The sequence below is a fragment of the Styela clava genome, chromosome 3 (genome assembly GCF_964204865.1).
Source record: "Styela clava chromosome 3, kaStyClav1.hap1.2, whole genome shotgun sequence".
Lineage (NCBI taxonomy): Eukaryota > Metazoa > Chordata > Ascidiacea > Stolidobranchia > Styelidae > Styela > Styela clava.
Window position 1 is genome coordinate 13,919,875 of NC_135252.1, and position 24,183 is coordinate 13,944,057.

Here is a 24,183-nt window from a genome sequence, read left to right on the forward strand (position 1 = left end):
TGCAATTCAAGAAGAGCAATTTTGGGCTAATAGGATGGCATAGTACCATACATAATAGTGTGTATTGGTGGTATAGAAAAACAAAATATATATCTAAGTGTTAATATATCTAAAATTGATATCTAGGTGGAATGACAAACGATAAGACATAAAATCAGAGCTCGGAAATTTTACGCATTTAAATATAACCCATTGAACCTTAACGACAGTTAGCGGTCGATGGTAACCGTACTGCATTCGATGATATCAAAGTGGACTATGGGGGGAAATTTACATTCTAATGAAATTAATATGTTTCTTCAGAAATACATGACACGTGGAAGATATTCACATCCGTGTAAAAAAAAACGCTTTTAATAAGCAGTAATTAAGTATTTGATAAATAAACAAAAGTTTATACACGGCACTATGATACGAGTTAACCTAATGTGTTTTTTGTAACAGGTGTATCGCTTATTTGTCATTATAAATTGGATATTGAACTATAACTATAACTTCAATTTGTCTCTGAATCTGAATTTTCTCGATTACGTAATGAAGTAACAATTTGATGCAATGCCAGACTTCGATACCAATGGCAAATTGGCGTGAAACAAATCATCATTTCTCGATCTAAAATTTCTCTCAAAGAAAACGAACAGTTTCTGATTGGTCTGGAAGTCTTTACTTTTTTCAAAAAACTTACAAATGAAGAGGAAGAGCCGAGCGGGTAGAAAATTTTAGAGGATTACAAAACAAAATCAATTAGTTGAGTTCAACCGACAAATTACCATTTTAGCTGAACATGATGGCGATCGAGTATTTCCCTATCTGAGGTAATTTATAATGATGTGATTTATAATCTAATGATTTAACTTTACTTTTGATTGTTAAATTTATTGTATTAAATATTATACGAGCAAATAGATGATTGGTCTTAGCTGCTAAATAATGTTTCGAAAAATTAAACATGTTAAACTTCCGATTAAAAAGCATTTAATTAAATTCGAGTTCCTATTTTAAGAGCATAATACCTATAGCGATTTAGTCAGCAGATAATGCTTTGGCAGATTGCTTCATTTGTCAATGTATTTTGCTATTAATCAGTTTGTGTAGAACAGTAAAACGTCAAAACTATTTGCCTTGTTTGAAAAATTGGTGTGGTCATTTCATGGGAAAATTTCAGCTGGCCCATAAAAAGCAAGCTATTTAGCCTACTAGACTGTGAAACAGTCTACCAGAAACACAGTCTTTGGAAGTTCGCACGCAATCTATTGTCCCTTCTATTCAAAGTCACTTTGGTGTACACGAAGTAGTAACGGATACATAGTTATATTATACCTCCCCCTTTGTTTTTCGATCGGTACAGTGATTCTTTATACCTCATTTTTGGGTGTATTGGCCCTGTCACAATCGTATATAGGAGAAGTATATATATAAGTAATGGAGAGAGAGAGAGAGATTTATTATTTGTCAACCAGAAAAAACATAATACAATGGTAATAATAATAATAAATATAAAGCAATAGGAATAACGTTTCTTCGGTTTGGACTGGAGGGAGCGATACGACCATGCGGTCATCAGAGTCAGCTTCCACCATGTTCGCACCAATTGAAATAAGTTCACAGTAAAATACTTATTATTATAAAGCGGTTATAAATTTTGTATCTTCGGGGAAAAAAAGTAACTCGACCAAGGGTTTTGTCTGTTCTTAAATGACAAATAGTTATTTGGTTATTGGAAAGATGGAGATGATTACTTACTACTGATGGCCTATGTTATTTAATTGAATACCTGTTGTTATGTTTATATTAGATGGGTTGATGGAAATTGATCATATGTCGAAAACGTTCTTGTATTAGTAAAATATTTTGGATTTTTTTCGACAGATTTAATAAATATGTTGATGAATGCGTCTAATACGATTTACTGTTTCATAAAAACTAGATGAGATCACGAATAAAATTCTATATATATATAAAATTTTCTTCTATACGGTTTGCATGGGTTCTATGTTGTATTAGGTTGACACCTTTCAGGCTCTATTTGATTTATGTAATTTTCTGTGTAATATAACATATGGTATTTCTTTAAAAACATGGTAAACTATAATGTCGACGTTGAATCACTTTCTTCGACTTGAGTCACTTCCTTTTGGTGAATACATTTATGTCTTGACGTTATGACTCGTTTCATGGAATTGCAACAGCAAATTAGCATATTGACTGCTCTATTGAAAGCCTGTATTCACTCTAGGTTACACAAAATTACGTTATTAACAAGTGTACGCTTCTATCTTTGTTTCTTTGTTAGACTAGTATAAATATATTCATGTAATTTAATATATGGTAATTGTCAGACTTCTTCCTGCAGATATAGAAATAAAATATCAAAATATGAATCTTTCGGACGTAGCTGAAATCTGAATATGATATTACAGAATACGTGGAAATGAGGTATTTTTATTATTTTCAATCGTAGGTTCTGATATAGGGTGTCCCAAAATAAATGAAACCCAATAATTCGATTACCAATTTTGTGGGTTTCATATATTATGGAGCACCCTGTATAAAGCACTAAAAGTCAATATAGAAAAATAAACGTAAGTAGAATAATCAATGTCAGTCCGTACTTCCGTCACAATGAAAATAAACACTTTTAGTTAAACAAATAAGCATAATAAAAATTTACTTTGACTCAAGTATTATTATCAATTAGATAACAAAGCACAAAATCTAATAATAAATGTGTTTCAAAGTAGATATAATAAGACCATATACCCAACAGAGGTTCTTTCGAAGTTTTTTTTTATACAACCCTCCCAGTCTATAGCAGGGATGGCGAACCTTTTTCAATGAATGGGTCAAAAAATATATTTTTATCGCGGAACAGAATGGAGTGGGTCCCAGATATATAATCAATGGTATGTCAATAGGAAACTTCCGAAACAAATCTTATCTTCTTTTGGTGTAGTTTTGGGCTTTATTTATGCAGCACTTTTATCAGGGATTTTTTATGGCTCTCGATTTTATGAAATTAGAGTACGAATTCACGCATATGAGTTAACGAAAACGTTTAGGATGATGCGGCAAATTATTTTACGGTTCCAAAGGGTTTGGAGGAAATTCCATTCTGATAGTGTTATATTTTTCGATCAGCTTTCAACCACATTAGGGCATTTTGTACCGCCCCATTGTTATTTCAGATTTCTAGGTTTTTATTTCAAATCTGAAAGATTTTGTTTTCTCAACCGCATTGTAGGCGAGAAACTAATAAACTGCAAAGTAGCATCTGGTTCTCGTATAACCCCTAAAACAATCTGCAAATGGACCTCCGAAAAAGACGAGATGTTGTGAGAAATAAACAGATCAATTGCATTGTTATGTCATAAACGATCTCAGAGCCAATAGCTGAATAACGTTTCACAGCGGTGCAGAGTGCAGACACGGCATCCAGATTAGGAGTTTTGAAAATTACCATACCGGCCCGAAAATTAACAATTTGAGTATGAGCGATCGCAGACCTGGCTACCAAACTGACGGTACATTGTAATAGTTCAGTTATTGTTAGATTAATTTAAGGCCGGTTTGATCAATTTTTATCACTGTTATATTAGCATTTTATTTTATTCGTGCCTTGGCGGGTCACGAATAAAACGCGGTGGGTCAGTGGTTCGCCATCCCTGGTCTATAGTATACTGTAACAGCCGTTCTTTGTGACCTGGACGACACCGACTGCACACTAGATATTTATTAACAGTTCAATAACGCGGTCTTTCAAGCCCCAAGTCTTAACTCTTTGAACTCTGAATCCCCAGAACGATGCTACTCTCTCACCCTGACCTCCCACGCCGTCGCATCGATTTGACGTGTTAAAAAATTGTAATATCCCTAATTTCAAATCAAAATAACTTCTAAACCATTAGATATCAGATGGTCTGTAATGTGTCATATAAAAGCTTACCTAGTCTTTTATTTTTAACTGGCATTATTTTTCACGAGATGTTTTGATGAGATGTGTAAGCATATTTTTAGCCCCATCTACTATTTTTTTGTATTTTGGTAATATTTAATACATTTTTTAGAAATGTATCATCAATATAAGTAAAATTTTGAAAAGTATACAAAATTACCTTTCGGAGAATATACGGATGACTTTCTTAACATACGCATAACTCATTTTAGTGCAGAATTTGTACTATCGATTCAAATGGTTTGCGAACAAAATTGATCAACTATTTTGACGCCAAGTTTGCGTAAGGACGCAAAGGGCGACGACGACATTGTCGTGATAACGTTCATGCGACGTATCGTGCGTAACTCTTTGCGTGAGGTATATTGCGCAATTGCACATCTGGTCGTTCACAGCTTGAGTGCAGATTGTGTCATCATTGCATCAGTATCATATCCTCAGCCGCAGATAAAACCCTTTCAGACGAATTTTGATCGAACATAGTAAAATTGCTAGAATATAAAGGCCATTTTATATACGTTTACTATTTGGATATGGGACGAAAATGAATGGCCAAAACGAAATATTTGATCCTCATGCATTTATGAGGTTCCGCCGGAAACATCAAGGAAACATCAAAGGTCAGGGTGAGAGGGTAGCGTCGTTCTGGGGATTGATTCAGAGTTCAAAGAGTTAACGTTGCTGCGTAACGACGTAAATGTGTTATGACGTCGCCTCGATCTTGCGACAAAGGAAATCACGAATAAAAATGCTTCTAAAATTTGAATGGTGCAACATAAGTTCAATCTAATGGTATCACTGGAAAGCTATCTTCAAAATCTACAAATTTTGTCGATAATGTACTAGGTTTAATCGAAAACAAATTGAAGTTTTGTCAATTAGATTTGAGCAATTTTCAGAAGTTTTTTATGCTTTTTAATTTTGCCAATTTTCATAAGATGATCACAATATTTTATCTCAATTTTAAAATTATACTTAGTCCTGTAGATTATCTTTCACACGATGTAAAACTTGTCTAAGTATATTAAATGGTTCGCGAGATATGAGGTTTCAAAGTTGCATACCTCTTACGGGATGCGAAAGCCGCTAAAGCGGCTTTCAGCGTCAGAAGACTTTCTCGGGAAAGCCGCTATAGCGGCTTTCAGGGTTCAAAGAGTTGATCGATAAGTAATAACTACACAAGTTGAACGGACGCAATGTTTAAGTCAATACAAAAATCAAGTGAATGCGATTCTCGATGTAACAATACGGCCTTCGCTCCGACCCCTGTAAGAGCATATTAAGGTTTTATCTGAGCATTGTGCGTGTTTGTGCGATATCCGGATACTTATACATGTTGTTGGCAATGATAAATGCAAGTAGTACACAGATAACTGTCTGTGACAAAACTGTCAGACAATATTACAATATTCAACTACTACAAAACCAGACATAGTTTTATTGGTTAGACATAGTTTTGAGCCGTTAGTTGGCAATGGTGAGTCGATTAAATCGGATAGTTGCAAATTTGCAATAATCGGCGAACGTAGCTGGCATATTGCATCTCAAATGGATAACCTGAGTTATCATGCGATTCTTATATCAGAATCGGTGTCTTGCCTGTCCATATTTATCTTCGTTTAGTTTCATGAATATGCCAACTAACCACTAACTACATTTTATTATATTCTTATAGATTTTTGGTTTTTCATCAGCAATCCAACAGACGCAACTGAATGGAACAGCGTGACAGGTAAAATTTTCACAGTTGGCACTCCTAGTTTTACAGTGCATTTCAATGATTCATGCCACATTCCTGTATTTTTTTCTGTGTGTTATCTTGTCTAGGCACCAGCCGGCATTTTTCTGTTTTAGGTGATCTAAAACAACATGTCCTTCATTGTTAAATCACTAAACACTAGTTAAAAATCTATTTCAGCTATCAAGTACATTTCGATACTAGATCTGACTGACTTTGTCTTATTATATTGAATAATAACGTGTGTGAATTAAAATTTTATAAAGGAAGCAATGCTAAAATAAATGAACACGAAAATCACGCATCGACAGCATCTCGGTGTGTATTTTTTGGGGTTTGTATTCACATATTGTCAAAATGTTCTTGAGTTCAAACTCCGATTACCAATTATCTCAGTTCCTACAATTTTAAAAAGCGATTAAAGAGTAACTAATTGTGTTTTGTTTATTTATATACTGTATCACGTCCTGAGATTGCCTATGTGGTACATTTAATATGATATATAATATATAAGATATGTGTTTGAACCTCGTTCGAAGTTTTGACAGCTTTTCTGATTTTCCGTCCCATGTTCTTGTCTCCTGAATTGTCATTTTTTGTACAATGGCGGAGTTCGAAATAAATTTTCTCATCATTTATAGTAGCATAAAGTTGAGACCGATGAGCAGGGCACCGACTTTGCCGAATAATTTGGCGGACAAGGGTGACAATTAAGATAAAACTTAAATATCGGGCTCTATAGGGCAAACAAATAATTCAAAAATAAAGATCTTACTCGCGGCTTATTCCGTCTCTGAATACCAAGTAGTTGAAACATGTTTTTCTGTCAAACATCTGCCACCAGAGGCTGCTATTCAGCAACGTAAATCATAATCATACATTCGCAAGGGTCGCCGATTTACTATCGTCAGTATCGATCGCCATTTTGTATTTTGATGTTCCTCATTTTTCAGCCTTTTCGAACCATTTGTAATGAATATTTTTGCTGTTAAATTCAATATGATAGGTCATATTATCAGAAATAGCTCATAAATTCGTGAATGTTAGGAGATACATAGAATTATTGGCAAAAGTTTGGCGTATAAGAGATACCGGTATGCAGAAAATTTTGCAAATATATGAGGTAGGCAGTACACGTGATAATGGATTTTATTATCTTTTTCTAGTTCCCTTTTGTGTAAAGCAATATCCGACAGTCGAGTTAACGATTTATTCTCTTCTCAAATTGTCACAGGTTGCTTTATCAAGTAAAGTGATATCGGGCAGTCGAGTTAACGATTTATTCTATTCTCAAATTCGTCAAAAGTTGCTTCATTAAGTATTGTAATATTGGACAGTTGATTTAACAATTTATTCTATTCTCAAATTTGTCAAAAGTCAAAAGTCAATTTGAGGTGGCGGTCTTGAAATTATGAATTTAATAATATTAAAAATTTTAGCCGGACTTAGGCCCATTCTGTTCTTAACTTCTACAGTCCTAAGTCCAGCTAAAATTTTTATTATTGAGAATTTCAATTGTAGAGCATGGCTCAAAACCCTAAAATACTGGGAAAATATAGTCCCAAGTTCCAATATGATGGGCATGAACATCAGAAATGAAATGTCCGAAACTTACATTACTTTCCTCAGTGCAACTTAGGCCTAAGTCACCTTGTTTTACCTTGCATACCATACAAAAAAATTCAGAAGTTGTTGAGAACAGAATGAACCAAAGTCCATTATGGGGTTAAAAATGCGGGAAGGAATTGAAGCTGAAGTGCCAAAAAATATTGATTACATAGATATTCACATCCACATTAAAATAACCAGAGCTCAGGTCTTTACTAAGAGTGAATATCTAGAAATTCAAAAATAAAAAAATTTCAAATTGTTTGTTGCGTTTTTCTCAAAACTCAAAATTGTGACTTAGGCCTGTTCTGTTCTCATCCGGCGGTATGGCTACAAAGAAATATATTAGGACGTAACAATGGAGTAATCTCTCAAGAATAGCGCAGCATTCATTTGGTCGCATTCTTACATAATATAATTCGTCTGTGCCACCCTTTTTCTCCATTTCTGCTTGATTTGTGGAGTTGTAAAGCTCATGTTGATTAGAGTTACTTGCTAACTTACTGTTATAAATTGATTTCGAAAGAAAATAAGCGATAGGGAAGGGAATACAAGAGAGAAGTGCAGAAAACGAACTATTGCGTGATTGGGATGCCATTCCCGAAAATTTTTCATGTCTTAAAAACTTGCCTTACTCCCCATGTTTTCATCTACATATGATTGTGAATCTATGTTCTCAGTTATGAACTTTATTAGGTCTCGTAATAGGGGTAGCCTGAAGATGAAACTAGTAGTTTGTGTATTTCTCTGAATGTTACAGAATATATACCCAATGTAAAATCTCTATCAACGTTAATGCAGCAGCAGAAGTCTCACAGATATAGAATAGGAAAAATAATGAAATCTATTTGTCGGACTGATATTTTCTCGAATAGTGAATCTGTCTGTACATGTTCAAAAGGTTTATTATTGTGTATCTTTGTTTTGAAAGTAGCAAAGAATTGTTTTTAATTTTGGTCGGCACGCGGTAGAATTTTGTCGTTAAATTTAACGCGACACGCGATCCATAAAAGGTTGCCCACCCCTGCCTTAGAAGCTTTGACATTTATTAAACTATAATTCAGTTTTAGTCGCTTTTAAATTCTAAAGACTTCTTTAAAAATAAAATGGTTGAAAAAAATTACAAAACCGATATTCGTTTAATTCTATATTCAGGTTAATAATTCTTCCCGACTGGAAACGGGTATGACGTCGGGTTTTCTATTCCTCTAAAGTTTTATCACAGCCTCGAATTGCTGAACTAAAATTTTGTCTTTCACGCAATTGGGTAATTTAGGGAGTAATGGCCCACAGATTGAGCTATTGAATGGCAGTGGCAAAAATGTGGCAACTCTAGCATCTCTATTTACTCCAGTAGTTTTTAGGACATTAAATTGTTTAGATTATATTCAGACGCGGAGCAGTCCAAACGAAGAAATCTACCCAAGGGGTTAAATTCAGGAATCTAAGGCTGCAATTGCGTGCCCTGGGTATGTGTGTCTCAATCCAGCTTAATTTGTATTAAACCGTAATAGTGGTCGTTTTATGCGTAATCTACTTTAAAATGATAAAACTTTTGTCATCTTATTCAAGAAATAACAAAAAGCGAAGTATACTTACCCCAAAAGAATAATAAACTTATCTATAAATATATATAATGTTCCAATTTGCAAAAGATATGAAATATTACTAATTTGACCAGATTGATTTTCTATACCTCGCCCAAGATATGTTTGTTTTAACATTTGGGAAGAAACTGTTTGTAAGGAAGTACTGTTTCTCAATTAGTCTAGAAACAATACGGCCGATAAGAATATCAAGAGTTGGCCTTCTGTTCTGCAAAAAATGTTACTGCAATTCACATGAATCTTATATGGCTTAATCAAAACTGATGAAGGATAAAATGGGAAAATTCATCTGATCAAAATTCGATATAAGTCAGCCCATTATCTCATATCATTCTGTATGTTCATACACCTTTGACATTGAAAAAACTGGAACTATATCAACCATTTTCATGCCGAATTAGGTTTTTTTGAAAAATTGCTATCTCTTGATGTACATTAATACCTATCCTATCTCTCTCTCTCGACGCGTGATAGCGAGATGTATTTTCACGACTGACTCTTTTACGTTTGCACTGGGATACAGGCGGAAGTGTCGTCGTTTCCTGACCGAGACGCAGGGGCGTGTCGAAGATCTATTGTAATGGTCAGGACAAAAATGCAGTATGCAACTTATGTATCAGCGTTTTTTTTTTTGTGATAGAAACATCTCAAGCAGACAGGAAGATCTATGGACATGAAATTAACGGGGTGCAGAAACCGTACAATCATTACGCCTCATTCAAATTAGCGATATTCTATCTCATTTCTTTTGCAAATAGAACGAACATATATTCTTTGAAATTCTGAGATTACTGTGTTTTTTAGTAAAATAAATGCAAACATGCCATGTCGTGAGATACTGTGTGTCAGATAATAACCTATCAGGGTTTTCATATTAATTTAATAAAGCATTTGTCTTGATTTATAGGAATCACACAGCCACATATTTCATAGTTAACCCCTTTTTGATGCTTGAGCACAGAAGCGGCTGTGACGGTGCAGTTAGGGACGGGAAGTGTTACATGAGTAAAATGTTGTTCTAAATAAGAGCAGAACTGCTAAACACTAAAAGTGAATTAAACATAAAATTGTGTTTTACTGTATTTATGCAACATAAGAACGGACGTCGTCAATCCACTGTCACGTTTTTATACTGACTTAGCATCCAAATCCAGGACACAAATTTACAGCCTCAGCTTCCTGTATAGAAATAATCTTAATTTTAATCTCTTCAACGCTCTTCACGGACTGGGCAATTTTCTATATTGATAAACAATACAGGTAAAGTTTTTAACCATAAATTGAGCGAAAAAATTCGTTTACCAATTGCCGTGCTTCACCATTTTACTAAGATATAAATGAAATAAATTACTGATTAGAATGTATTTGAGATTGCGGGTGAATACTATGATACGCTAAAGGCTTTGCTGGTAATCAATGCAAGTTCATTGCATTAACCACTCGGCCACATCATAGTAAAAACAAAGTAACAAACTTAGTAAGTAAAGTACAGTTTCAAAGCTAAGACTGGTCCACTGCTTTCAGGGCTCAAAAAATTACACGAAAAATTTGACAAGAAAAAGAGGCTCACAAAATCAGGGATGTACATTATTTTATCTATGGCCAGTCGCATCGCGTCTTTGTATATGCAGTACGGTCTCAGTGAGATCTTTTCATGACTATGAGCCATGGTTTACATTACAGAACAAATAATTTTTTTTAATCTATATATCTTATTTAGTTCCTGATAATGATGGATGGAGTGTTGATTTTCAACGAATTTACCTATTAAAAGTTTGTATCGAATCGTAGAAGGTATTGACTCCAATGAGCTTGCTTTTTTGCAGATAATTATGCGACAAGAATATATTGACAATAAAAGTGGCGTTTACCGTCATCTTTCCTTACAATTTCCCTAAACCACATATAACATACACATGCGCTGCTGTCTCCATCCTGAAAAAATCTATATCCCATATAAAATTATGAACATTTTTTTTTCTATAACAACAATATTTCCCTTTTAAAGATGTGGAGCAATGTTCACAGCTACGGTATGTGGTACCGGTAATCTATTTCCAATACGTACTTATTAATGTTCATAATTCGTAGAAAAAGGGAAATAAATATGGGATTTTATAGTTGAGGGTATTAGAGCCTATTCTATTTTCCATTTGCAATTAAAAGACACAATTACTGCTTTGATTTGAATTACCGCAGTAACCTCCAAGCACCCATACCCTCAACCATAACGCCCCCGTGAGATCATTAACACAGAAAGGACAATTTTCTGTACCTTCAACTACTAGGAAGGTTAGCAACCCACTTTTTCCGCTGTTCCAAGTAGACTTTTGTACCCATTTTATAATATGTAATAACTAGTTAATCAAACGTACAAGAAACGCCCCCAATATCCCGCTGGAAAGAGTTTTTTGTCGCATTTTACTAACAGTATTCAAAGATACGACACGCAATTTCTCCCTACCGTATGCTGCGTATAAAAGAAAAATTTCTGCCTGTATCCCAGTGCGAACGTAAAAGAGTCAGTCGTGAAAATACATCTCGCTATCACGCGTCGAGAGAGAGATAGGATAGGTATTAATGTACATCAAGAGATAGCAATTTTTCAAACAATGGGTAATATAGGAGGTTACGGTATTATTTAATTTTGTATGTTCGTTTGTTACGCTTTTTGATTTTAACCGATGATATTAAGGTATAGCACAAATCGATATTAATGGGGTTCCCTTATTTCTAATCTTATTATGTATGTGTGTTGTAATCTCTGATTCACATGATGAATTTGAAAAAAGTTAGATACATAAACGCTTTCATCGTGGTGAAATATTGAGAGAAATCAGTAATAAAATCAAAGGAAGTGGATGTGGATCATGTGTAAAGTTAGTGTGCATAGATACAAATAGTAATACCTCTCAATTTTCGTTCTATTTTATTCATTAAGTGCGCCTTTGTATACGACTGCTTAGGGATGGGCAATATAGAATACCGAATCCGGAGGATTCGAATCCCAAAGTATTCGAATCCAACGGGATTCGATAACAGGATTCGGTTTCCGTCTCTCCGGCGCCTTGCGGCAATTTTTGTATTTCGGCTTTCTAATTTAACAATTATAGACGAGCGTTTTTCTCGCGTGGAAATCTCTCTCGTTATCTCTCTCATATTTTACAACGGCGCTTAGGTTGCAGTGGACACACGCTGGTTCTGCATCTAATTAATTCTCATCGGGTGTGTTTCAGTAGGTTCCATTACATTTGAACCCACGTACATTTGAACCCATGACAATTGCACCTGTATGCTATTGCACCTATGGAATTTTTTTGTTACACGGATAGTTAAACCCATACTAACCCTAACCCATGGGTTTTAGCACCCGCATATAGATTGAACCCGTGGATATACGCATGGGTTCAAATGTACATGGGTTCAAATGTACGGTCACCGTTTCAGTACACTCGGCAGACTTACATTAATAATGATTTAACGCCGTTTCATGACTATTTTTGTATTTAACCGCTTACTATTAAAGTGTGTAAAGCGTGTCTTAATTTAGGATATCAGTATTTAGGGATTACATACATTTGGAACAATTGGAGGCAAAAAAGATTGTAATATTTCTCAATTTATTGTCCTGGGAAATGCCTGTTTACTATCAAATGAAATCCAATGTTCAGGACATTTCCAAATAAATTATACATTCATAGTAATTAGTAAGTAATATATTTGCAATTTTACAACATCTAAATCCAGCAATGTGGAAATTCCCACTATTTGAACAAATATGAAAATAGAATAGGATTCGGTATTCTGGATTCGATTTAACTATTCTAGAATATTCTAGAACATAGGTTCTCAAAGTGCTCCGTACGGAGCCCCAGGGCTCCGCGAGAGAAACCCAGGGGCTCCGCGAGCTATTCGATTACTTTTCAAAATACTGACTAATTTTGTAATTGTTCAAAGAAGCAATAACAGCTTTGATAAAATCTAACAACAATATAGCCTCGAAATATGGCAAAGAGGCGGAATTAAAAAATGACATTATTTGTAAGCAGGAGCGCAGCCAGGATTCTTAAGAGGGAGGTGGTTCGAAATTAGAATCGGAAATTTCCGCGCAACATTCGCGATTAAAAAATGGATAACGAACGTTTCGGAATGAAAAAAGGTACATCGCCGATCGCGCGCACAATTCATTGGTGCGGCTCCATGGCAGTTTCAAAATGGGAAAAAAAAGTACATCGCACGCACAATTGACGATTTCGCAGTTACTACGATGAAAATCCAACATAACAGCAAATTTTGTGATCTCCCATTTTAAGTTTTAGTTTTATGATTTTGGAATGCCGCTTTTCAATCAAGAAATTTGAGTTGCGGTTCTCTTCATTAATTATTATTTTAAGCATTTCGTCGCCGATGACTAAAAAAAGGTAACATATTTTTCACATTGAACTCATAATTCCCCACAGAACAAAAAAGCAATTAACGTCGTCATTGTGTAACAATACATGTATATGCTGAGGGAAATTTTTGATTAAGGGAGAATAAACACCGGCGTAAAGATTGTAGATTCAAAAACACGCCGCCGTGCTGAGAAAAAAATCGGCGATTGTAACAAAATGCAATTGCGCACATTATTAGCGGCCTTTCAAGTCTTCCAATAATGTCAAAAGGGAAAAGATTCGACCCCTAATATATTAGTATGTTTGTCAAGTGTCAAATTTACAGCTTTAGTATATATAATTTATGTTTGAAATTTAGATATATTTATGACTTGTATTAACCCTATTTAAATTGAGTAAAGTACTTTTAACTTGCTCAAGAATATTTCTGAAAGCAACAATTTTAAAATTTATTTTGGGGCTCCGTGAATAATAGTCAACAATTTCGAGGGCTCCGCGACACCAAAAGTTTGAGAACCCCTGTTCTAGAATAGTAAATTATTCTACATTGCCCATCCCTACGACTGCTTTTATTTTTGTTTCAATTCAAAAGCTCAGAGCTAATTTTTATTTTTGGAAAATTTTACTGCAGAAAAAAAAAACAGATGTTGAGTAATATGGTATATTATAATGAATTGCACAGACTTCTTCCACAAACTGCATGCTTATGGGTTCAAATGTAATGGAACCGACATCAGAAGCTCTACTATTCTACCATGTTAATAGACACAATAAAACATGCGTAATGTGTAGCTGTACACTGATGATATTTATTTGACTATGCTCTTATTGAAAAATTGATTGTGTTTTTTGTATAATCTGTGGACGATTCCTAATTATTCAGATTCACAATTTACCTTTAATACATCGATTTAATTTATAAGTTTATTATTATTTATAACTTTCGTTATAATTTCAATTTCTTATGAAGTACGTTTTCGACATATACAAACCAGTTTTATTTCATTTCAATCAGTGTTATTCAAGCTCTTTAAGAAAGAAAATCAATTTTTTATTTACATTTGGCAATGGCAATTCTCTATTTACTTTGCAATGTCTCTAGTAGTAATATGGTGATTAATATTCAAGTCGGGTGATTATATCTACCAGAAATATCACAGTAATCGAAACGCGACATACGCGAAAAAATGTGTAAGTGTGTAAAATGTAGCAGGGTAATATTTATCCTTCTTTCTTTTGTAATGCGCATGAATTACATTGCAGAATGATATTGATTATACTAAATGTTCAAAAAATATTCTGATATGTTTACTTTGAGAACAAAGGTAGTAATACATCCGATAACACTAGTATTGCAATATAAAGCTGCAAGCTGTCACCACACATGTTTTGTGAAATTGTAGCAGAGTTTGTGAATTTTATTAATTATTCCATACTCGAAACAATGTTCTTCATAACCAACACAAATGCATACAACTTTATGTAAATTTCCAGTACAATCACTTTACATTCTAATCTTCATAGAATATATTTATGTAATTTTATTGCAATACATTTGGCAGAATTTAACTGGCTTCTCCAGTATAGAAACGGGTAATGCTCTGGGAATCTCAAAATTGACATCACAGATTCATTGTTTACTTAGAGCGAAATTTTTCTCCAGAAGACTATTACTTTTATTTATTTCAAATATTTCTGTTAGCTCTGTGAGATTTGTTTTTGTTTGCTATGACGCTGATCGACGGTACGGTAAACCGTACTGTACTGCGAACAGACGTGTCAATATATATGGGCGTATCACTCTTGTTTTAGTTCTATTACGAGTTCTAAAACAAAATCTATGGTGCCATTGTATTTTACCCACGACAGTGTGATGACTCGCAGTCAGTGGAGTGATTTGGTAAAGCGATTCGAAAAAAAATTGTTGAAAACGTAGTTTAAGTGGAAAAGACTGTTGATCGAACGCACCATTTTCGAGATGTTGGATCAATGTTAAAGCATAGTGAAATTGCTGCTTGAATTGAACTTTCGGGCGTTTGCTGGTATGACTTCGTGTACGAGTTTGATCATTCTAGTTTTTCCCAGGCAGGCACGCAGATTCCGGCACTATTAAGTTTAATTGTGTTATGTGGAAAGTAGAGAAAAGTGCGTTTAAACAAATAGATATTCCACATGCGAGTGAAAACCTTATATAATGCGTAATCTGCATTTTCTGCAAACAGGATCTAAAACTAGTAGATGGACATCGTTACAGATATGTTTGTTACACATTCTGGACTCGGAGAATAATAATTTTATTTGAAGAATGATTAATGCGATATAGCAGTTAATGCGGTTTATTTATTTTCAACTTTCTTATATGTGTTGTAATCTCTGATCTGCAAGAAGAGTTACAGAAATTGAAAAAAAAAATATGTGTGTATAAACGGTTCCATCGTGGTGATATATTGGGAGAAATCAGCCATAACGCGTAAGTGTAGCGGTTGTAAGCCCATTTTTGGGCATTGGAACTTAAACTTAGTGTACGTACATACATGTAGCGTAAGCTATAGTAAAAGCTCCATATTTTTGTTCTATGTATCATGAATGTTAGTTATTGTGAACAGAGGCTCGCAGCATTTTTCGTTTCATTCAAAAAGCTCAGAGTTCATTTTTATTGCTGGAGATTTTTATAACTGGAGAAAACAAAAGTTCTGTGTTATATTATGATGAATTTACAAATTTGCTTTATACAGGGTTGTAGGTTTATGTTAACACATAGATAACAAAAAACACAAAAAATAACACAGAAATTAAAACTATCCTCAAAATGTTCTTGCTATTTACAAATGAAATAAAATAGCATATCACTAATTTGAATGAAGCGGAATGATTGTACGGTTTGTGCATCCCGGTAATTTCATGTTTAATTTAATAATTTGGCACAATCGAAGCAATCATCTGTTATTGTAATAGCATTATTTCAATATTAACGCGAGCCATTCACCTTGCTTTTTCACAATTTACGGTCTGTTTGAGATGTTTTTAACACAATAAAAAACGTTGATTTCAAAGTTGCTCAGGTCTAAACGCAGAAGGGAAATTGTCATTTATAAGCATACCGCTTTTTTTGTGATGACTAATACGTAATACCATGGTTCTCAAAGTGGAGGTCGTTTTTAGCGGATTCGCACCTGTTTGACGCGCGTGGAGTCGAAATGGGTTAAATATTAACTTGTACTGCAGAAGTACACAATAGAAATAATTATACTGAACAATAAATTCTGAAAAGGAGATTCGCAAGTAGTCTTTGGATTTCGTTTGATGATGACTATTTTTCCTTTTATTGACATTTATCACGGGGTGTCACAATACAAATAAATTTGCAAACCACTGATATATCGACACTAACTGCCGCAAAACTTTCGTTCATATGCCAGCAGCCTTTAGCAAACGTATATGACGTGTGACATATTTGAATTTCTTCACGCATCGTAAGAGAGAATAGGTATTAATGTGCATCAAGACATGATCATTTTTTAAACAACGGCGAATATAGCAGGTTATTATTAAAATTTGTATGTTCGTTTGTTACGCTTTTGGACTAATAGATACTGATATTGACTGATTATATTGCGGTATAACAAAAATTGATATTAATGAAGTTCCAATATTTTTAACTTTTTTAGGTGTGTTGTCATTTCTGATTCACATGATAAATTTGAAAAAAGTTACACCATGTGTAAACTCAGTTGTGCATACAAGTAAGCAAGCCATAGTACTGCCTCTCAAATTTTGTTCTATTCATCATCCATGTTAGTACGCATCTGTATTCTGTATATGAAGGCTTATATTTTTTGTTCCGTTTAAAAAGCTCAGAGTTAAATTTTATTTCCGAAGAAAACGAGAAGTTGAGGTTAGGTGTTATATTACAATGAATTGCAACTCAGCTTTTTACATAGACTGCATGCTTATGCTGAAAATTATAAATCAACATAATTAATTGAAATAGAATTTTGAAATTTGTTTTTATAAGACTGACAATTTTTCTTATTATAGTTCTATTACGAGTTCGGAGACTAGCCAAGTGACTCCCGTAGTATGTCCGACGTTCAAAATAGCATTTTTAATCTGTCGCGACACTCGCATAAGCGTAGCAGATGTAAACCTACCCTGAGCATTGGAACTTAAAGTTCGTGTGCATATAAGTAGGCCATAGTGTCCTCTCAATTTTTGTTTTATTTATCATCAATGTCAGTTAGTACTTCTCTGTGAACAAAGGCTCGCGGAGTTTTGTGTTTTATGTAAATAGATCAGAATTCATTTTTATTGCCGGAGATTTTCATAACCGGGGAAAACAAAATGGTAAGTTCTGTGTTATATTATAATGAATTCACAAATTGTCTTTATACGGGGTTGCAGGTTTATGGTAAAGAAATCGACACTTATTTATTCAATAATTTATTCAAATATCTTTTTATAAGATTTTAATATATAGGACGTTTCAAAATAAATGAAACCAACAAAATTAGTAATCGAATTAATGGGTTTCATTTATTTTGAAACTCCCTGTATTAGGTAGTAAACTCGAACGATATAGTTCGTATCTTATTAGATCTCCGTCTGTTGTAAATATATTATTGTGGGGTTTCCAAACAAACTATCAGGTCCAAACTGTATTATATTGGACCATTCACAAAATTAATTGATTTATATATATAGTATGACCGACATATTTTACATTTTTACTTTTAATGGTGTCTACCCCGTACCGGATCATGCATTTTAGATGCACTGAGCACTTGAACTTTGGTTGGTGCCCTATATTTAAAATTATTGAAAATGAAATTGTTGTTCTATGTTAATGAAATTGAATATGTAAGTTTTTCTGTAATCATTTTTAATTGAAGGCTAAGCTAAATATAGTTTTTTTCGTGATTTTTGATGAGAACAATTTATTTTAGTACAATGGAAAATTTATTAATTAAACATACTTTTTACATCGATTGATCTACCAACTTACGAATTAAGGAAGAAAACATACTACCATTTCAGTGACAGAAATCGGTAATAAAACCAACTTTATTCCAGTCTGACAATAAGGGAAACCACCACTAAATTACCGGTATATTATACTGGCACGCAGATACTGCAGTTACAGCGATTATGACATAACAATACAATACAATTGATATTGGTAATTTTTCGCCACTTCAGTGACTGCGGTATAGTTCCAAATTCTCTGTTAAGGAGGTGCTGAGTTTGCCTTACTAATTTATATGCTTCTTGCAAAGTAGCAATTTTGCACCTCATTTTTGTCTTAATAACCTTGTCATTCTGTGGGTTGATGAAAAATGCAAACGATACCTAAATTTTACTGCTTATCCATATTATGTTCCTTGAAAAAATTGATGAGTATCTGAAAAGGAAATCAAATTTGTATACCTACTTTTGAGACACCCTGTATTACAAAAAAGAAAGAATTTGCAACCGATTAGCCTCCCTGAGTTGCTCTGTCATAATTCAACATCTTTTGTCTGAGTTTTCATTTCAATTTCACATTTCAAGTATCAATCTAGTTATTCTAGTATGAGGATTCAGCAAATGTCTCTACTTAGTTCATATTTAGCAGAGTGAATATACCAGATCAGATATGACACCGTTACACAAAACACTCAATAGGCATGCAAAAAAATGTAATACTGGCACGTAAACAGCGCAACTATTTGAAAATTGTACAGTGTGTCATTTTGCTTCCGCCATCCATAATATAGGTATATATATATGATATAACATGTCTGAAAGTGAAATTTGTGTTTTTACACAGACTATCCCGATCTTCCCATCCTTGAAAGAATTTGCTTTGTATGCTGCTGATTTGAGAAGAAATAATTATGAACCAAGGTTTATCAAGATTCTACTGGTAAGTGTCGTTATTTTTTCGAAAAATATACAAAAACTGAATTTTATTTTCATCTGTGCTGTGGAGATAGTTATAGTCAACAACATATTGAGAAAATAAAATTTAAAAACACACATATATATATATACAATGTAACTCACTCAGATGTAAATCACAATGCAACTAAGTTGTCTCGCCAAAGATACAAAGTTAATAATTGTTAAATTACATGATCCAGGTTTTCGTTGAAAATGTGCGAAATATGTGCTTCTTTTCATACCAAAAGGGAATAGGTTTTAAATTGTCGCTATAAAATATACGAGTTTACAATCATTTATTTTGTAATTGACATATTTCTAATTTCTGTTTAGTCTTTGTGTACAAACAATAAATCAACTGTCATATCCGTCAATTCACCTTGAAAATGGATGACGAATTAAATAAGTGAATAAAATAAATGAGGCAATGGTATAATATTCACATTATCATCTAACCCTAACGTAATCTATCATTTTGTATTCAGAAACAAGCATGGTCGTTGATAAGTAAGTGTCTATCTTTTCATCAAATTCTGCATTATTCTCCAAAGCTGCATTATTCTACATATGAGCATGACGTAATACGTGATTTCCGTTTCACGGCGGAAAAGAAAGTCGGGCGAAACATTTATTCAAAATTTCTATGTGCTAAAGTGCAGGGACGGGCAGAGTTTTTTGACCATGGGACAAAATTTTTCTACAACTAGACTAACAGGCCGTGCTATTGTGAAGTAAAATGTTATATTTTATGTAATTTTATTCAACGTGCTATAAAAGAAAAAGTGTGATACATAAGCCTCGTGGCAAAACTACATTTAATCTGCAAGTTCAACAAATTCCCTGAGCTATTTTTTAGCTAAAACATCGAAATATAGTTTTAGTTTGGTTGTTGTAGCATCAGGCGGGCCAGAATGAATTATCCAACGGGTCATGCAGCCTCAGTCCTGTGTGATATGAAGTATAATATTATACTGTAACATGAAACATTTTCTTATTTTAGGTGATAATGAAATAAAAAGCTGGTCATCTCATACTGGAATGCCTATTCTACACCCATCTTAACCTACCAGAATTTGCTCGTGTAAAAGACATTGTTAAATATAAAAAATCAAATGAAAGTTTCACTTCAGCCTAATATCATTATTTTTGAAAATTTGCAATAATGTATATTTGCAATATTGCAATATTTGTGTTACTAGATAACTTAATTTCGGTTTTTTAAGTATCATTCTGATACGAATTTTGATAGGTATAATACAATTACTGCTTTAAAAATTAGATTCTGTATCTTCTTGTCTTTTAAATGATTTTACAACTGAACGGACACAAAACCACAGGGAAACACTGTTTCTGTGTACTTTGCTTCAGTTTCATGTTGCTATATATTTTTAATGATCAACGTTTCCACAGACTGCCGTGTTTTTCTGTTGGATTTTGAAGATAATTGTTTTTGATTACATACACCGTCACACTTAGTAGGTAAAATATACACATTATGATGGGGCAATGCATGATCTGCACCTTAACAGCTTTCAACTCCTGGTTCTAATTTTTTTTTAAATCATCGATTGAGATGCAGTTACTAGAAATGATGGCAATTTAAAGATTTAGGATTTTTTTTGTCAGTTTCAAGCAGAATCTTTTCACACACAAATGTATTTCTCAGCCATTCACACTGGATTACGGAGTTCTTATTTTGAGAGACCAGGTTGCAACTATCTAAATGAATGAATTGCTATTGGTAGAATTAATGGGCCAATTTACCATAAAATAAATCTCTTTTCATATTTTAATTGATGGATGACGAAAAAAATTTATTGAAACTTTTACTTTGGCATAACACCTCTCTTTAAAATATTTTATTAGATCGGGATGTATACAAGCAGTAAACGAATTTTCAAAAACCGTTTTATGATGTTGCTTAGAATGTGAATTCCCTATTCATTTTATGCATTTTCTCATGAGTTACAACATGGGCCGTATGAATGCTTATTTTTCCAGATGTACAATTTTCAAATTTCATGGTTTATTTGAAATGTTGTTGTGAAACTAGTACACAGAAAATCTCAATTTTTGCATGTTTGCAATGTTGCTATATTTGTGTAATTAGGTTACTTTTAAAATAACTCGATTTGTTTTTTTTATTATTATAATTCTGATAGAAATGATACAAGTATTACTTGGTATTTTTAACATGACAATTTGAATCTGTATACTTTATAGTACTGTCTTTCAAATGACTTTGTACCCAAGAGGTCGGATCATTTAAAAGGCAAAATAAAATAATACGACTCGAAAGTAAAATAATACGAATATTTCTGTTTAATTTACGGTCACTTGTTCCAATATAAGTTTCATGTTGCTGCAGTTTTTCAAATATGGACATTGCTACAGATTGTTATGTTTTTCTTGAGGACATTTGTTGGATAATTATTCTTTTTTCCATAAGTGCATGATATACACATTGACAACTTCCAACTGGTTTGAACTTTTTTCTCTAGCTGTATCTTTTTGTTACAATCATCTTCAACTCATATTTATGATTACAATAAATTGAGTGAAAATTGAAAATGAGAACTCTTTATCTACATCTAGCGCCGATATTTTATCTTAGAGTTTATTAGGGAAATTGTAACCATGGAAACAGTTTGTTGCGAGAGAATTTCACAAAAAGAATGTTTGATTGAAGTTTATTGCAGAAAACTGCTAATATTCTTCTTCAATTAACTATGGACTTTTATAAGTGGTGAATTGTAATCTCTGTTGGGACACATGACATTGCATTCAGGAAACTGTTGCTGTCAACACTGTAAAAAAAAAACTGACTGGAACATCACTGCGAAAGTTCTTGAAAACACAAGCGAGAATATATTTAATTTTGTTGACACGACAAAGCCTTATCGACATTATAAAAACTATCTTCCATATCAACTGGAAACGTTTATTGGACACGAAATGAATCCATGAATCGTGTTGTGATGTTGTCGTTATGTATTCTTGTTGTTACCGTATGAAAAAATCGCCTTCCTTTTCATCTACAGCTCCAATTGCTTCGCGATTCAATTTTTCGCTAGAAGGTTATTACTTTTATATATTTCAAGAGTATCTGCGGGCTTTAAGACATTCGGTAATTTGTTCGAGACGTCATTAAAATGAAAAAATTGGCGTTCCGCGTTCGCGATCTGGTGGTCAGGCGAAGTCGTGGAAGCTGCGTTACCGGTAGTCTACTGTGGAAGATTGCATACCCATACTACTTCGTTTTCGCCTCGTACTTTCTTACTTTTTTAATCACCAAAATAATAATGTATTTGAATATACATTTTTTTTATTCGATCCTAGTCCAATATTCAATTTTAATTTATTTTTCCTATTTCAAGGATAATATTACAAATCCCTACTAAATGATGTATACATTTGTCGTTGATTTATTTGGGTATGAAAGTTTTAGACAGCTCTTTTTATTTTTACTGTTACGTGTGGAGGTTTGACACGCTTTGTTATTTTTTTTTCAAAAAAAGGAAACTTTAAGAATTAAATAAGCTAAAACCACGAACACTAGAGGTGATGTAGAGCAAACTTATATGCGCTAGTGATGATTCTCTTTCTATTTGAGAATTTTATTTTTCTCCTTCTTTGAACACGTTCTTTTAAAATATTGCAATTAAACGTGTATTACAGAATGAGGATTAAAACTATTGCAATCAAAATGGGATGAGCATTGGTAAAAAAGTCCCATGTAACCGATGGCACGATGCTTTAATGCGATCACTTTCACACATTAACAGAAACAGATTTTCATTTATAATTACTCATAACTATACACAACTTATTTATTTCATAAAATATTGAATTGGATAGAATTAACAATAACAATTTTTATATGATTGATAACGAAATTGTAGTTTCTTCCGATTTCACAAAGAATGGACCTTTCCCCGACCTTTATCGTTTTGAAGTTGGTCGCTCAGACAAACATTGCAAATATTCAGGTTTGTGTAGGGCGATAGAGTGGTACGTTGCTCGTTTTAAAGGCCTTCGAATGGCATTTCTCTGGTGATGGCGAGAAATGGTTGAAGAATGTTAGAGGACTGGGAGACCAGCGTGACTACCGGTACCGTACCGGTATCCCATGGTTCATAGACTAATAGATAACGTCCAAGTTAGGACTGAATTGGTGGGTTTAGTATAGAAACAAATAAAATGCAGGGGCAGGTTAAAAAGTCTTTTGAATGCATTCTTGGATAAATTGCACAAGCTACAGCAATCTGTAATTATGAACAGGTGAATATTTTTTTCAGATACATTCATGATGGTTCAACGCTAGATTTTAAAGACAAGTGCTATAAATAAGTTCAGGAGTCTCTGCCACCACATCATCTTCAAATAGTGGTGTCGCTGGATAGTCACCAAGTCTCTGATGCAATTTGTACATGCTAGGCATGGTGAGGGCACTTAAGTTTATGTCGTATCATAGAAACACAGATTTATTAGCTCAGTGAGATGGGTGCAAATATACTATCGAAACATTAAATTCAACAGGTTTATTGATGTATCGATTACATACCACATAAAATTACGAGACCAATAATGTTATAGTGATAAATATGGTTTAAAAATTGTTACATATTCATCAGAACTACTGGTGCTTGTTTCCATATCGTTGGACTAACCAAGACTATCCAACAGATGAAATTGAGGGGAATAAAAGATTTTCCGCTGAGCCAAGCATGTACAAGAGTTCCCCAGCATTGGTAACAACCTATATGGAGGGAACAAAATAGATCCAACAGTTTTGTCGTCTGTAGTTGGTGCTAATCCCACAAAGTTAGATCGAGCCAGAGTTCCAATCATACCGGTTCAACCAAAAACAGTCGGGTATCTGATAGGTTTTACAATATAGTTTATTCATTCAGTGTAGAAATAGAATATAACAGATTATAAAAAATATATGATGAAGGAACAAGA

At 33.6% G+C, this 24,183-nt stretch overlaps 1 long non-coding RNA gene across 3 annotated transcripts; it reads left to right on the plus strand.

Annotated features, from left to right (window-relative positions):
• Positions 1–2,081: 2,081 nt before the first annotated feature.
• On the plus strand, positions 2,082–22,282 carry LOC120335260 (uncharacterized). 3 transcript variants are annotated; one of them, XR_005568657.2, is made up of 5 exons: positions 2,082–2,436; positions 5,628–5,684; positions 19,106–19,201; positions 19,704–19,725; positions 20,219–22,280. It is a non-coding gene; the product is annotated as an uncharacterized LOC120335260 (long non-coding RNA). The 3 variants fall into 3 exon arrangements; XR_013474902.1 differs by lacking the exons at positions 2,082–2,436; positions 5,628–5,684 and adding an exon at positions 16,943–17,643 and having other exon boundaries at positions 20,219–22,282; XR_013474903.1 differs by lacking the exons at positions 2,082–2,436; positions 5,628–5,684 and adding an exon at positions 17,724–18,345 and having other exon boundaries at positions 20,219–22,282.
• The last annotated feature ends 1,901 nt before the right edge of the window (positions 22,283–24,183 follow it).